Below are 13,259 nucleotides of genomic sequence, written 5' to 3'. Positions count from 1 at the left end.
GCACGACCGAGACTCATCACTCTTGCAAGGTCTTGGAAGAGCACTAGAGTGGACCAGAGACTATGGGGTTTGGAACTTGGAGACCTGGTTCACATCCTTACTCTACCTCTGCCAAGCTGAGCGAGCAAGTTACTTAACCTCTGTGAGCTCAGCGTTGGTGTCTTTGTACGTACTATATGTGTATACTGACCTTCTGGGCTGACGCTGTCTGACTTCAGTTAGTGTGGAGTATAGGACTCACACGGTGCATGTCCTATCGCAGGTGCGCAATAAAAAATAGCTATACAGAAAGACTAATCAATGAGAATTTTTTAAATTAAGGCTCTCTTAAACTGCACACACAAGCCACTTGGTGAGTAAGCGCCGAAATGCCCATCAGCAGAAGAATTTAATGAGGCTTAGCGGTCCTGTCCTGTAAGGTAACTTGAGAGTTTGCACAGCAAGAGGCTTTGAAAGTGCTTGCATTAAACACATCCAGAGTTATCAGCATTTGTTTTCAGCAACAGCAGGAACACGTACTGTCCTTTTCAAGCTACTGTGTCTTGCTTTACTCAAAATGTAATTCCCACCCGCAGTGAGTCTATTCCCAGACTTTCCCAGGTGAGTTTCCATTTCATTTCTTTTCAATAAATAGCAATTGGATAAATGTATTTCCCTTTGTTTACAAAGCCTTTTTTCAAACAAATTTATGAAGTGAGGGCTGGTTACGGGGTGGGGGGAATCCATTGTCTGATGGCATGTGCCAACTTCATATTTGGGAAAACATGATCATTAGAAAGACTTAAATCCTCCTGAAAGCTTAAGTTGGGAATGGATCAATTCAGTCACTACCAATCACTTCCCTGAAATGTGCCACCTTGTTCTTCATCTCTCTGGTGATGCATCTAAATGTTTTTGTTTGTTTGGTTTGGTTGTTTGGGGGGTAGGGGAGGTAATTAGGTTTGTTTGCTTGTTTGTTTTAGTGGAGGTACTGGGGATTGAACCCAGGACCTTGTGCATGCTAGGTGTGCACTCTACCACTGAGGTATACCCTCCCATGAAATGTTAGTCTTCAATATTTCTATACACTGGATTTGCAACGGGGGTGATAGGCCATGATGCATTGTCTCCTTTGTACTTTTGCTCACCTTTGGTGTAAATTATCAAAGAAGATAACAAAACACAAGTTGATTGGCCTCTCCACTGTAATTTAGCAAGGCAGATCATAATGCCTTTGGTCCTTGGCCAACATGCCAGGGAGCTGTTTTCACATATTAATGTGACATGACTTGGAGGGTCATAATAACTATGACAAGATAAAGGGAATTAGTTAAAACTTAATTAAAACCACATAGATAACAAGTAGAACACTATATGTTTAGTGACTTGACTTCTTTGTTGCTGGATTAGCCAAAAAAAAAAAAAAAAAAAAGAAGGTGCTTTGCAGAAAGTACATGGGCCCCAATTAATAAAGAGCATTTTACCCCAGTCTGAAATCATCAGATCAAAATCAGAATCAAAGGGAAATGAAATTGGCAATTCTGGTATCTATCAGCCCCATCCCAGCCCACACAAGACAGTGAGAGAAGAAGGGCGGAGTTCTGGTCAACCCAGAGATTGGCAGCACTAATTCAGTGGTTGCAACATTGTAATATGCTTATTAAAATGATGCTTCTTGGGATCCAATCCCAGACATTCTGATCTGATGAGCCTGGTGTGACGGGCCTGAACTCTTCACCTTCAGCTAGCCCATTTCAGTGTTAAAAGTACTTCCAATAAATAGATGATGTGGTGAGATACTATATTACATAAATATCCTGCTCTGCACTAAAATTTTACCCCCCAGTTTTAGCATCCATGGATGAGCCTTACCTGAACCAATTATTACTATCATGGTTGCAAAACAGTGATTTTTTTTCTAACTCCTATATTTATTAGTTGCCATTTATTATTTGTTTCTCCATATATATTAGATAGGATGTATTATTTCTTTCTTGTCCCTTTCCACATTTATTAGTTGGGATTTTCCTATAGGGAAGAGCTCTGCCATTGATGGAGTATGGGTACTTACTTTATTCCATGGGTGCTGATCCATTACCATGGCTTATTTTTAATGCTCATCTTGCCCCATATTTGAGCAGAGGTAGCCCCTCCAAGCTGGCTCCTGGAAACTTGTAGGCACATCCTTACTTTCTGAGCAGCAAGATATTCCAGGCTTATCTGTACTTTCCTGCCCAGCCCTGGAAACAGACATTTCTCCGAGCAGCTTTCATTCCTCTTAGTGGGTGGGGAACAGTATTTGAAAATAAATTAAAGCACCAAGAAGGACCCAGCATCATTTTTGTGGTATTCCAGCCCGACATGCACATCGTAAATCTAACTGTGAGGAAACATCAGACAAACTAAAACCGAGACGTCTTCCACCAAATGAGAAGCCTGTGCCCTTCAAAAATGTCAGTGCTCAGAAAGGCAGAGGAAGGGAGACTAAAGGGACACAGTGACCAAATGTAACACCTGATACTGGTTTAGATATTGATCAGAATCTTCTAAAATGCTATCTGATGAACATTTGGGGGACAATTTGAATTGGGGTAGCATTTGCATAAGGACTGTGGATTAGATAAAATTTTCCTAATACTAAATTTTTTTATTTTGATGATAAATGTTGTAATATATGGTAAAGGGTGTGCAGAAATTCTTATGCTGTTCTTGCAACTTTTCTGTCAGTTTAAATTTATTTCCAAGTATAAAGTTTTTATTTTAAAAAAAATGGGAAATATGGCATCAAGACAAGTTTCCTGAAATGTGCTGCTGGTCCATATATGAATGATGATTTACTCAAGCAGACAGATTTTCAGGTAATAAATATAATTATTAGATATAGCAAGCACATCTAACCCATAATTTCACACATATTAGTACTTAGTGGGGGCTATTTAAAGGAGTCGATTTAAAGGGAAAATATCAGTAAATAATAGCGTAGCTGCTAGAAAATCCCTTGGGAGTCTTGTTGAAATGCAGATTCTGATTTAGCAGGTAGCGGTGGGGCCTCAGATTCAGCATTTCTGAAAAGCTCCCGAGTGATGCTGACGCAGCTGGTCTATGGACCGCTCTCAGAGTAGCTAGAACGTAAGGCACTGCAGAGAATGGCTACCCACTGCACATTCTTAGGATCTTGTTTCTCTCTGTCGTACGCCTTACCACTTATACATTTTCTAAAGGGGCTGTTCACTGAAAGGGGTTGCTAAGAAAAGCCAATCAAAAGAAGACCAAAAAAATAAAAGAAGAAGAAGAAGAAGAAGTCTAAGAAATTCACAGCTCTACACTAGAGGTTGATTAGGGTTAAAAAGAGATATATTTAAATCTAATTGAGATAAAGGATTCCTCCTTAGGCTGAGAGATACTCCAAGAGTAAAAACTCCAAGGATACGTCGACTTCTGTCAGATTCCTGTCAGAAAAATGTTCCATCAAGGAAGCATACTGACAGCCTTGAAGAGTGACAGTCCTAACTGGAATTCTGCAGGCAATTTTAATATCATAAAACTCAGGAAATAATAATAATACCTTAATACTGATCAATTGTTTTAAATTTTATAAAACTCTTTTGCAGGCATTAATGCCTCCCAGTCCTCACTTCTTAAAACTGTTATTGCTCCCACCAAACTGAAGGCTAAGGACTCCTTCAGAGTAGGGATTATGCCTGGTTCACGTTTGTATCCCCAGCACTTGGCAAAGATGTGACATGCCGCAGGATTCTGACAAATGTTGGTGTGAAAAGAGTTTTTGCCCTAGTCCTCAAATACATAACAGCACACTTCACTGAGCTGAAGTTACCATCAATTATTATGATACACTATTGTTTTACATTTTCTAAGAAAAAAAGTTGCCATTTAAACTCTATGTGCCATTGATTGAAAGATACACCCCAATTTCAAAGAGGCTAAAATGTGGGGGAGAAATGTGCATCTTAGGATTGACAGACTGCAGTAATGCAGACAGGAAACAGATAACAGCCAAACATTAGGGTTGCTGAAGATACCATAGGGAGGGAGGGAGACAAATAGGAACCGGGAGATGTTTCTTTATAACACAGAATGTATCACAGATTCAATGACTTTTTGGGCAGGTGGGAATTTTTCTCAGATAGTAGTCAGGTTGGCAGCCATATTTTCTCAGGAAAAGCATTGTTGGACTCCCACCTTTACAGGAAAAAGCACATACCAAGTGAATAGCAAAATCCATGAGGAGGAGGTAGGGCGAAGAGGGAGGAGGAGAGAAGGAGAAGGGGAGGAAGCAGGGAGGAGGGAAGTGAGGAGGAAGAGGAAGAGGAGGAGAAAAGGAAGGGATGTCATCATTGTCTTGTTACACAAGTCTGTGTAGTAGCTACCTGGGGAGCGCAGTGCTATAGAAATCCAGTGAGTGAGGATGCTTGGAGCAATTGCTGAGAATGAGACTAAGAATTCTCAGCCCCTGGTAGAAAAGCCTTGATTTGGGGCAGACACCTTTCTTCCATGGGTCAAAGAACCATTTTTTTGTGTTGTCAAAGGAGGCTCTCTCAACAGGTGATCATATTCAACGCCAGACTCTAGGACCCAGTGGGACAGATGAAGAAATCTGAATGGCCCCCGAATGAGGTCATCCGTACCTGGGTCAGCTGCTTGTCACCAAAACTCAGAGTGATGGCCACACCCCATCCTTCTCTGCAGCTTCCTTTATTTGAGTTGAAAGGGCATTTGTTGAGCTTCTTCCCTTAAGCGATGATCTTGGGCAAGTTACTCTGTGCCTCAGTTTCCTTGTCTATAAAATGGTGAGAGTACTAGTACTCACCTCACCTTGATGTGAGGATGAAACCAGTTAATACGTGTAAACCTTTGGAACAGTGCCTGGCGTAAGACAATCACTCAATGAATGTCGGTTATTTTTATCATTATCATCTGAAATATAATTGTGCATAATTGACACAACAAGATGACTCCATGCTGGACCAGTGACCATGCAATAGTTTGCATGGGCTCCCAGATTCTTATCCCAAATTAAAAAAAAAAATAGACTTCCACAGACAACAGGGAAATGGAAACAAACAGACAAACGACAACTGCTAGAAAGAGTCCAGTTCCAGAAAACCGGGAGCATGAACTTGCAAGAACCATGACCATGCCACTTCCCACGAAGCCACCTTGCAGCCTGGAAACCAAGCTGCTGGTGGCCCCACCCACATCACCGCAGCTCTGAGGATGCAGATTGTGTGCTGCATAATCTGTCGTGTGCACAAAAACATTAATCTCTGGAATCAAATGTGTCTGTTAATAAGCCAACCTGCCGCTCACACGGCCAGCCCCCGGGTGGCATCCCCCCTCTAAAGCTGCACTGCAGGTACATCTCATTTGTCAGCTGGTTCAACTGCTTCCGCATGATGTTATTTGGAAATGTGAAAGATCCCAAATTATCTTATCCCGAGGTGACAAATGAAGTGCAGGGCCCACAAGCCCAGACTGTTTACACGCCAAATAAACAAAACGCAGCAGAAGTGAGGGTATCAGTCTCCTAACAGTTTAGGGGAAACAAGTTTATTTCTTATCTGAAAGATTAATGAACCAGGCTGTAACCTCACCTCTAATTGTGGCTGTGCAGAAATTAGGTGCTATTTTTCACCTATTCTGCAGTAACATCATAATGTCATGTCACAAAAGTCCATAAAGAAAGGGTCTACACTTACCTGTGGAATTCTTTCAAATACCCAGTGACTGATCATTAATGCAAAATTATTAATTTTTTTCTCAGATATATTTCTGTTTTTAAATATATATATATATGTATATAAAGAAGAGCCAAACTAATAAAAATATCTTCTTACAAAGTAAGACTTCACTTTCCTATGATAGACAATTATAAAGAATATTTATTTATATAGCTTATTACTGGTATGTTTTTAAAGCTATTGGTCCTGTATATCTCTCTGACATTTTGCTGAAGTCACTTGCTCCAAATGCTCCTCCATTTATTTCTTCCACTTGATTCCCACTGCTTCCACATCTGAGCTGGGACCAAACCCTTGAAAAGCTGGGGTGAGGAAGGAGACGAGGCAAAGGTGGGGGTGAGGAGGGAGACCTTGGCTGCCTTTAGGACAGATAACCACTGGAGCAGACTGAGTGCTTTTGGAGGCTCAATCACAAAGCACAGCACCTGTTCTATCTCAGAATTCTATCCAAAAATGTTGTATATTTAATAAAACTTCACATGGTTAAAAATAATCATACCCAGGGAGCTTTTTTCCACATGGAATGTATAATGTGTTTTTCCTTAGAACTCCCGATTCCATCTACAAGACTCTGAGCAAGTACAAGGGAGAGATTCATCCTGAGGAAAATCAATTTGGTGGCAACGTCTAGAGAAGCAAAGGCAACATTTCCCAAGAATCCCCAACTGGGAGGGAGGCTGGAGCCTTGGGCCATGTCTACACTGCTGATTTGGACAATAGAACTTGGATCCAAGTTCAAGTTGGATCATCCGTACAACATTCACATGGAAACTAAATTGAAAGAAAATGAAAACGCATCAGATAATGAACCAACACCGGAAGTTCAGCCGTTAGTCTGGGTGATGAACTGTGCTCATCCGACAACCCAAGAAACTCTAGACTAGGCACATCCAGGTGAAATGATCCTTTGGGGTGTGTGTGTGTGTGTGTGTGTGTGTGTGTGTGTGTGTTTTATTTTTCAATTGAGATATTGTTCTGTGTCTAAATATCCAAGTAATGCATAGTCAACACATAGCAAACATTCATGATATGTTATATGTAAAATGGGCCTTTTTACTAAGGGGTGGATGATCAAATGACCACAGGACAGCTTCATTAAAGAGGAAATTAAAAACGAGGAGAGGGGCCCAGAACCCACTATTTCCTTTTTGTGAACACTTGACTTCCTGCACCAAGGAAGACTTCAACAAGTAGAAGGAAAGCCACACCAAAGATTTCTGATTGTCCCCCTGAAGCTCTGGTCTGGGAAGCCCTGGGGTGTTGCTAGCTCGAACACTTCGGCCAAGCCTTTCCTGGTCTTTTGCTTATTGGTAAAGAACACAAGGTCTGATTCTGCTACTGAGAGCAGAGAAAAGCATTCAAGTAGTGATTCCCTTTGTCCATGGCCATGACATCTTCCCAGGGACTAGAAAGACTTAAAGAGAAATCCATGGAGTGAGTATCTTCCTTTCTTCTACCAGTAAGACCAAACCAAGACAAGAGCTTAATTCTTTACAATAACGACAGTAAGGAACCTTATTTAAGACCTACATAAAAGCACTGGGATAAGTGCCTCCCTGAAAGAATAAGAAGACATCACGCAGCTTAATGGGGAAGGAAGATCTGGGAGCAAATAATTAAATATACCAGGTTAAGTGTTCCACTCAGATAGATGAAAAGTGCTGGGTGACATGAAAAAGGGGTCCACCACCCCTATACAGAAATCACGCAAGCCTCCCTGAAAAGATGTCATCGATGTGGGTCATAAACAATGAGCAAGGACTGGTCAGCTGGAGAAGCAGGGGAAGGACATTCCATTATAAGGAAACTGCACTGCAAAGGCATCAAGATATCTGAATGCAGAGTGCAGTCCATGTCTCTGAACAGGAAGCAGTGTGGAAGTGCAAACACACAATGAAACCAGAAAGTCAGAGAAGGACAGGCTCTCGGCTCTTACCCACCATGCTGACGAGCATGGCGTCATCCTGGGGATGAAGTGGGAAGCCAGTGGAAATTTTAAATCAGAGGAACAATAAAGTGAGATTGGACCACTGGGGGCTATGCGGAGGATCAAACAAAGGAGAGGAAAACATTTATGGGTGCTTCTGTAATTGTCTAGGTAGGAGATGATACGGGGCTGATTTGAAGTTTTAGCAGTAGGACTGAACAGGAGCAAATCAGAAAGACATTTCTGATTTAGAATTGTAGAACACATTGGACAATTAAATAGGGAGAACAAAGGAGGAGAGAAGAAGAGGGTGATATCAAGATTTTTATCTTGAATTGTTGGGTGGAAATTGATATCATTAATCAGGAAGAAACAGGTTTGGACAGATTGGGTTTGAGATGCCAAAGGGAAGTCAAGCATTCATGTCCAATAAAGAAAATGGGAAATATCATCTGTAGTGGGTTCTTATGACCTATTTAGTTCCCGAAATGTTTAGAAAGCTTGACAAGTATTCAGACAGAGTGAAAAATATAGTCTATGCCCTCTTGGAACTTGTATTTCTAGAGAACTTCAACTAAAATTTTTGCCCATTCAAATCTTCTCCAAGCTCCCACTTTCCTTCAAGGCAAAGGTCAGCTCGCATCTGCAGGAGGCTTCCTTCTATTCCCAGATCTCATAGTTATCTCTCCCTCCTCTGAACCCTGCTGTCAAAGTGCATGTTGACAGTGCCTTTCCTTTGATATTTATATAAGCCTTGTGCCTAATTTTGTCAGTTAAGTTTTCACAAATAAATATGTGCCTTGCTCTTTCCAAATAAATTGGGACTATCTCCAAAAGGCCAGCACTATGCTTCTTTCTTCTTCTTTCACCTCTAAAGACCTTGCATATTTAGAAGATGCTCACAGATGACACATCAACAAATGCTCAGCTAACCACTGTTCAAGGCTAGAAAACTGTGTTTTGTAGGTAATCCCTAGTTAAGATGTATTCATTTTTATCTACTCACTTGCCACAGTGATTTCAATCATTCTTCACATATTCTGTGTCCCTACAAAGTACTAGAAGTTATATTTGAGGCTTCAAGGAACTTACAGCCTATGGATGGACAGAGTGAGCTAAATTTGAAATTGTGTTGTGGCATGAACTTCACTAAAAAATTAAAATAAAAAAGACCTTGCATGATGTCCATTAGAAAGTGGCAGCTTAGCTGAGCCAGATTTCCTGGTCTTGAATCTCAACTTTTTCACAAACTTGTTGCCTTGGGCAAGTTACTTGCTCTCTGTCTCAATTTCTTCATGTAGAAATAAAGACAATAATCATATTTATTTCATGAAGTTGCTATGAAAATTAAGTGAGACAGCAAGTGCAAAGCTCTTCCTAATTTCCCAGGACACAGCAAGAATTCAACCTACATTGTGTCAGAATAAGTCAGGTAGTGCTATGTTAACAAACAAGCCCAGTGTTTCAGTGCTTTAAAACTAATTGTCAGTGGGCAGAAGAGGCAGAATGGGGGAGCAGAAAGAGAGAGAGAGAAGGCAGATGGGATGGTGGGCGCTGAGTGTGCCAGGGGAGGGCTCTGATCACAAGGGGACTCAACCAACCCTGGAGAGCAGAACATGGTTGATGGTGCACCTGTCCCCATGAATCTTGATTCTTAGATAATATTTTTGGTGATTTCCACTCCCACCCCATAACTGATTTAGGAGCTGGACTTCATGTCTGGATTGACATGTAAAAAGAGAAGCTGCATGAAAAGAAGGAAACAGGAGGCAGATAGTCAAAACATCACCCAGTTTTATCCTGATCTCCACGGGGCAGGCAAGGAGAAGCCAGCTCACATCTGGTTGAGGGATTTCTCTCTGTCTCTCTCTCTGTCTCTCTCTCCCTCTCTCCCTCCCTCTCTCTCTCTCTCTCTCTCCCTCTCTCTTTCTCTCTCTCATGTACACCTAAGATGGCCTCCTTTAGGATAAATTTCCAAAACTGGAATGACTGGATAAAAAGTTAAACACATGTTTAAGGTAATTGATGTCTAGCAATTCATTTTCCCATTTTTTTTCCAGTGGGACATTCTAAAGAATAAAGCAACATTGTCCTTAGAAATGGTTGTCTTGGATTACAAATTCTAGTTCCTTTGGGTTAAAAGTCATCCCTCTTACAGTCTTTAAAACTGCACACACCATAAGTCCTTAGTAAACGACGATTAAATTAAATTCCTAGCACTCCCAGTGCTTAATACTAGCCATTTTTTATACAGACTTTTTATTTCCCTATCTCTAAGAAGGCTGCAATATGTCTTGATTTTTTAGATCATAAGTCCCTCTTCCCCTGACTATAAATATCTCAAGTCTTCAAAATCATGTTGTGTATGTTACAAAATCTTGGTTCTGTGAATTTTCTAATTCTGTTGAAGTCTTGTATTTTAAAGCATCTTAACATATATACTCCTGACTAGCATAATAAATTCACAATGACATTCAAGTAAGATTTTGTTTGTGTTTAGTTTTTTAAAATGTAAAATTATTTGAGCCCATTACTTCTTTTTTGTGTGCCTAAATTGATTCTTCTCATTAATGCATTTCATTAGAAATCTAGCCAATATCATAATTAACCATATGGTTGACAGAAGCAAAAATAATAATAATAATTTCAGAATTTGTCCAAGTGCCATGTTTTGGAGTCTGTTGACCCAAGTTAGAAAAAGAAATTAGCTCTGAGACAAAAAAAAAAAATTAACCTGTAATAATCCACCAAATAGCCATTTCACCCTCTATTTACACTTTGTCAATACATTAAAGTTTTTTTAATCAAAATTATTCTGATTCTGCCATTGATCACTTGGCCTGACACACTTGTGGTTGAGTTAGTCTGCCCCAGCAATGTCACTTTCAGAAACTTTAGAAACTTATTCTACATCTATACTCTCACAAAGATTCGTGTACAAGAAGGTTTATTATGGCATTGTTTGTAATATCAAAAGGCAGGAAACTACGTAAATCTCCAACATTTGGGGGTTAGTTCAATAAATTAAATAAATTGCAGCCAATTAGGAAAAAAGAATGAGATACAACTACATGAGCCAATACAGAATGAATTCTAAGATACAGTTTAAGTAAATAAAGCAAACTGCAGAACACTATGCATAATGTGCATTTTATAGGCTTAAACTATCTCACTCATAATAACTTTTTATTTTATTTAATATTTATTATTTAACTTAAAATATTTATTCTTATTTAACTCATAACAATTGTTTCTTCTGGGGAAGTCAGTAGGAGATATGCTTTCAAGATGGAAGGAAATCTTACTTTTCATTGAAATGTTTTTATTTTTTACCATGAACATATATTAATTTTTACTTGAAAGTAGACAATAAAATGTGGGGAAGGAGAAATTTTGGGTCTATATTTCATGAAAACAATCAAAACCCCTATCAATTTTAGTTCATGGTAATCAATACTTCAAGTTGCAGATTAGCTACTATCTTCTCTCTAACCCTAGCAGCAGCATTTCAACATCTCACCAAACCTTCCTAAGAGTTTTAACCTCATGCCAAACAGTTGTTTATTCAGTCATTCATTCACTGAATCACTCAATTCATCCTAACTGTGGGTTTGCACTAGGCCAGGCCCCAGGCTGGGATGTAGCTGTCAGCAAGAACAAAGAGGTGCTCGCCTCGGCAACACACGTACTAAAATTGGAACAATACAGAGAAGATTAGCATGGCCCCTGAGCAAGGATGACACGCAAATTCATGAAGTGTTCCATATTTTTTAAAAGGACACTATGAACTCATCTACAAAACAGAAACAGACTCACAGACGTAGTCAACAATCTTATGGTTACTGGGGAAAGGGGGTGGGAAGGGATAAATTTGAGAATTTGAGATTTACAAATGTTAGCCACTATATATAAAAATAGATTTTTTTAAAAGTTTCTGCTGTAGAGCACAGGGAACCATGTTCAATATCTTGCAATCACCTTTAATGAAAAAGAGCATGAAAATGAATACATGTATGTATATGCATGACTGGGACATTGTGCTATGCACCAGAAATTGACACATTGTAACTGACTGTACTTCAATTAAAAAAAAAAGAATAAAGACAGATCAGACCTCCTTGAGCTTCTTCTCTAGCTGGAAACACAACCTTCAGTGTAAATAATTGGACATTTGTTGACGAGCACTGAGGGAGCACTTAGAGGGGCTTATGGAGGGTCTCCGTGTCAGGGAAAACCACTAAGGAAGGGATGTTTAAGCTGATATCCATAAGATATGTGGTTTACCAGGTGACCAGGGAGAGTAAGTCTTGCTCCAAGAAGAGATGGGCTGATAGTCTTTAAGAGACAGCTCCAGGTAGGAGATAGCTCTCCTTGGAGAGACTGGTAGACATTAAGTTCAGAGGAAAGGATGGGAAGTGATGAGGCTGGAGAGACCATCAGGGAGCAGGTCAGGGAGAACTGGACAAGGTTAGGAATCCTAGACCTCACTCTAATGACAGGATCATAGGCATGTGTATTAGTTTCCTACAGCTGCTATAACAAACTATCACAAACTGGGTGGCTCAAAACAACAGAAATTTATTCCTGCACAGTTCTGGAGGCTAAAAGCCTGAAACCCAGGTGTCCAAGGAGCCATGCTCTCTGTGCATGCTCTAAGGGAAGATCCTTCCCAGCCTCTTCCTAACTCTCGGTGGTTACCAGCAATCTTTGGAGTCCCTTGTCTTGTAGACGCATTACCCCCATCTCTACTTCTGTCACCATCTGGCCTTCCTTTGTACATCTGTGTCTCTGTGCCCAGATGTCCCTCTTCTTACAAGGACACTGGTCACACTGGATTTAAGGCTCACCCTGATCCAGGATGATTTTATCTTAGTTTGATTACACCCACAAAGACCCCATCTCCAAATAAGGTCATAGTCACAGATTCCACGTGGACATGAATTTTGGGAGGACACCATTCATCCTAGTGTAACAGGAAAATGATATAATCTGATTTATATTTTAGGAGAACTTCTGAAGATGATAAGGGTAAAGAGAGAGAGAGGAAGACCAGGAGGGTAGAGATGAACTTCATAGACATCTTTACTGTTTTTGAAACATAAGGTTTATGGTGAGGTCCTACAGGTGTCAGACATCGAGCAAAGAGCTGCTTCCATGACATCTCGTTCAGTGTTCACCCAGCCCTGTGAAGAAAGTCAGAGAGCTGACTTCACCTGTCCACGATCACACAGCAACATTTCAAACCTGGATCAGGCTGGCTCTGGAATCCATAAGCTTTCCATCACCCCAGGCTCAAATCTGAGGACTTGATGAAGGCAATGGCAATCCTTTCACGTGGGTTTCGAGGAGGTAGAAACGTCAGCGCACTAACAGGTTCCATTTGCGAGCTCACTTCCTATTCCTCATGCACAACCAGGGCAAAAGGTGAACAGCTAACATGTCCTAAAGGGCAGTCATGTTGTAACGTGAGGGAACCTGATGGTTCCAATCACACCGCACCATGTCCATTGATTCAACCCTAGGACAGAAATGCTCTTTTTTAAAAAAAAAAAAAAAAAGGAGACAAGTAAAATCTGTGCTTTACAAACACTAGC

General features: G+C 40.4%; 1 non-coding gene across 1 annotated transcript; it reads left to right on the top strand.

Annotated features, from left to right (window-relative positions):
- The first annotated feature begins 11,329 nt into the window (after positions 1–11,329).
- LOC116276838 (U6 spliceosomal RNA) lies at positions 11,330–11,436 on the top strand. Its single transcript, XR_004186321.1, has one exon. It is a non-coding gene; the product is annotated as a U6 spliceosomal RNA (small nuclear RNA).
- The last annotated feature ends 1,823 nt before the right edge of the window (positions 11,437–13,259 follow it).

Source organism: Vicugna pacos, chromosome 2 (assembly GCF_048564905.1).
Source record: "Vicugna pacos chromosome 2, VicPac4, whole genome shotgun sequence".
NCBI classification, from domain to species: Eukaryota; Metazoa; Chordata; class Mammalia; order Artiodactyla; family Camelidae; genus Vicugna; species Vicugna pacos.
This window is presented reverse-complemented; position numbering and strand designations above follow the sequence as displayed.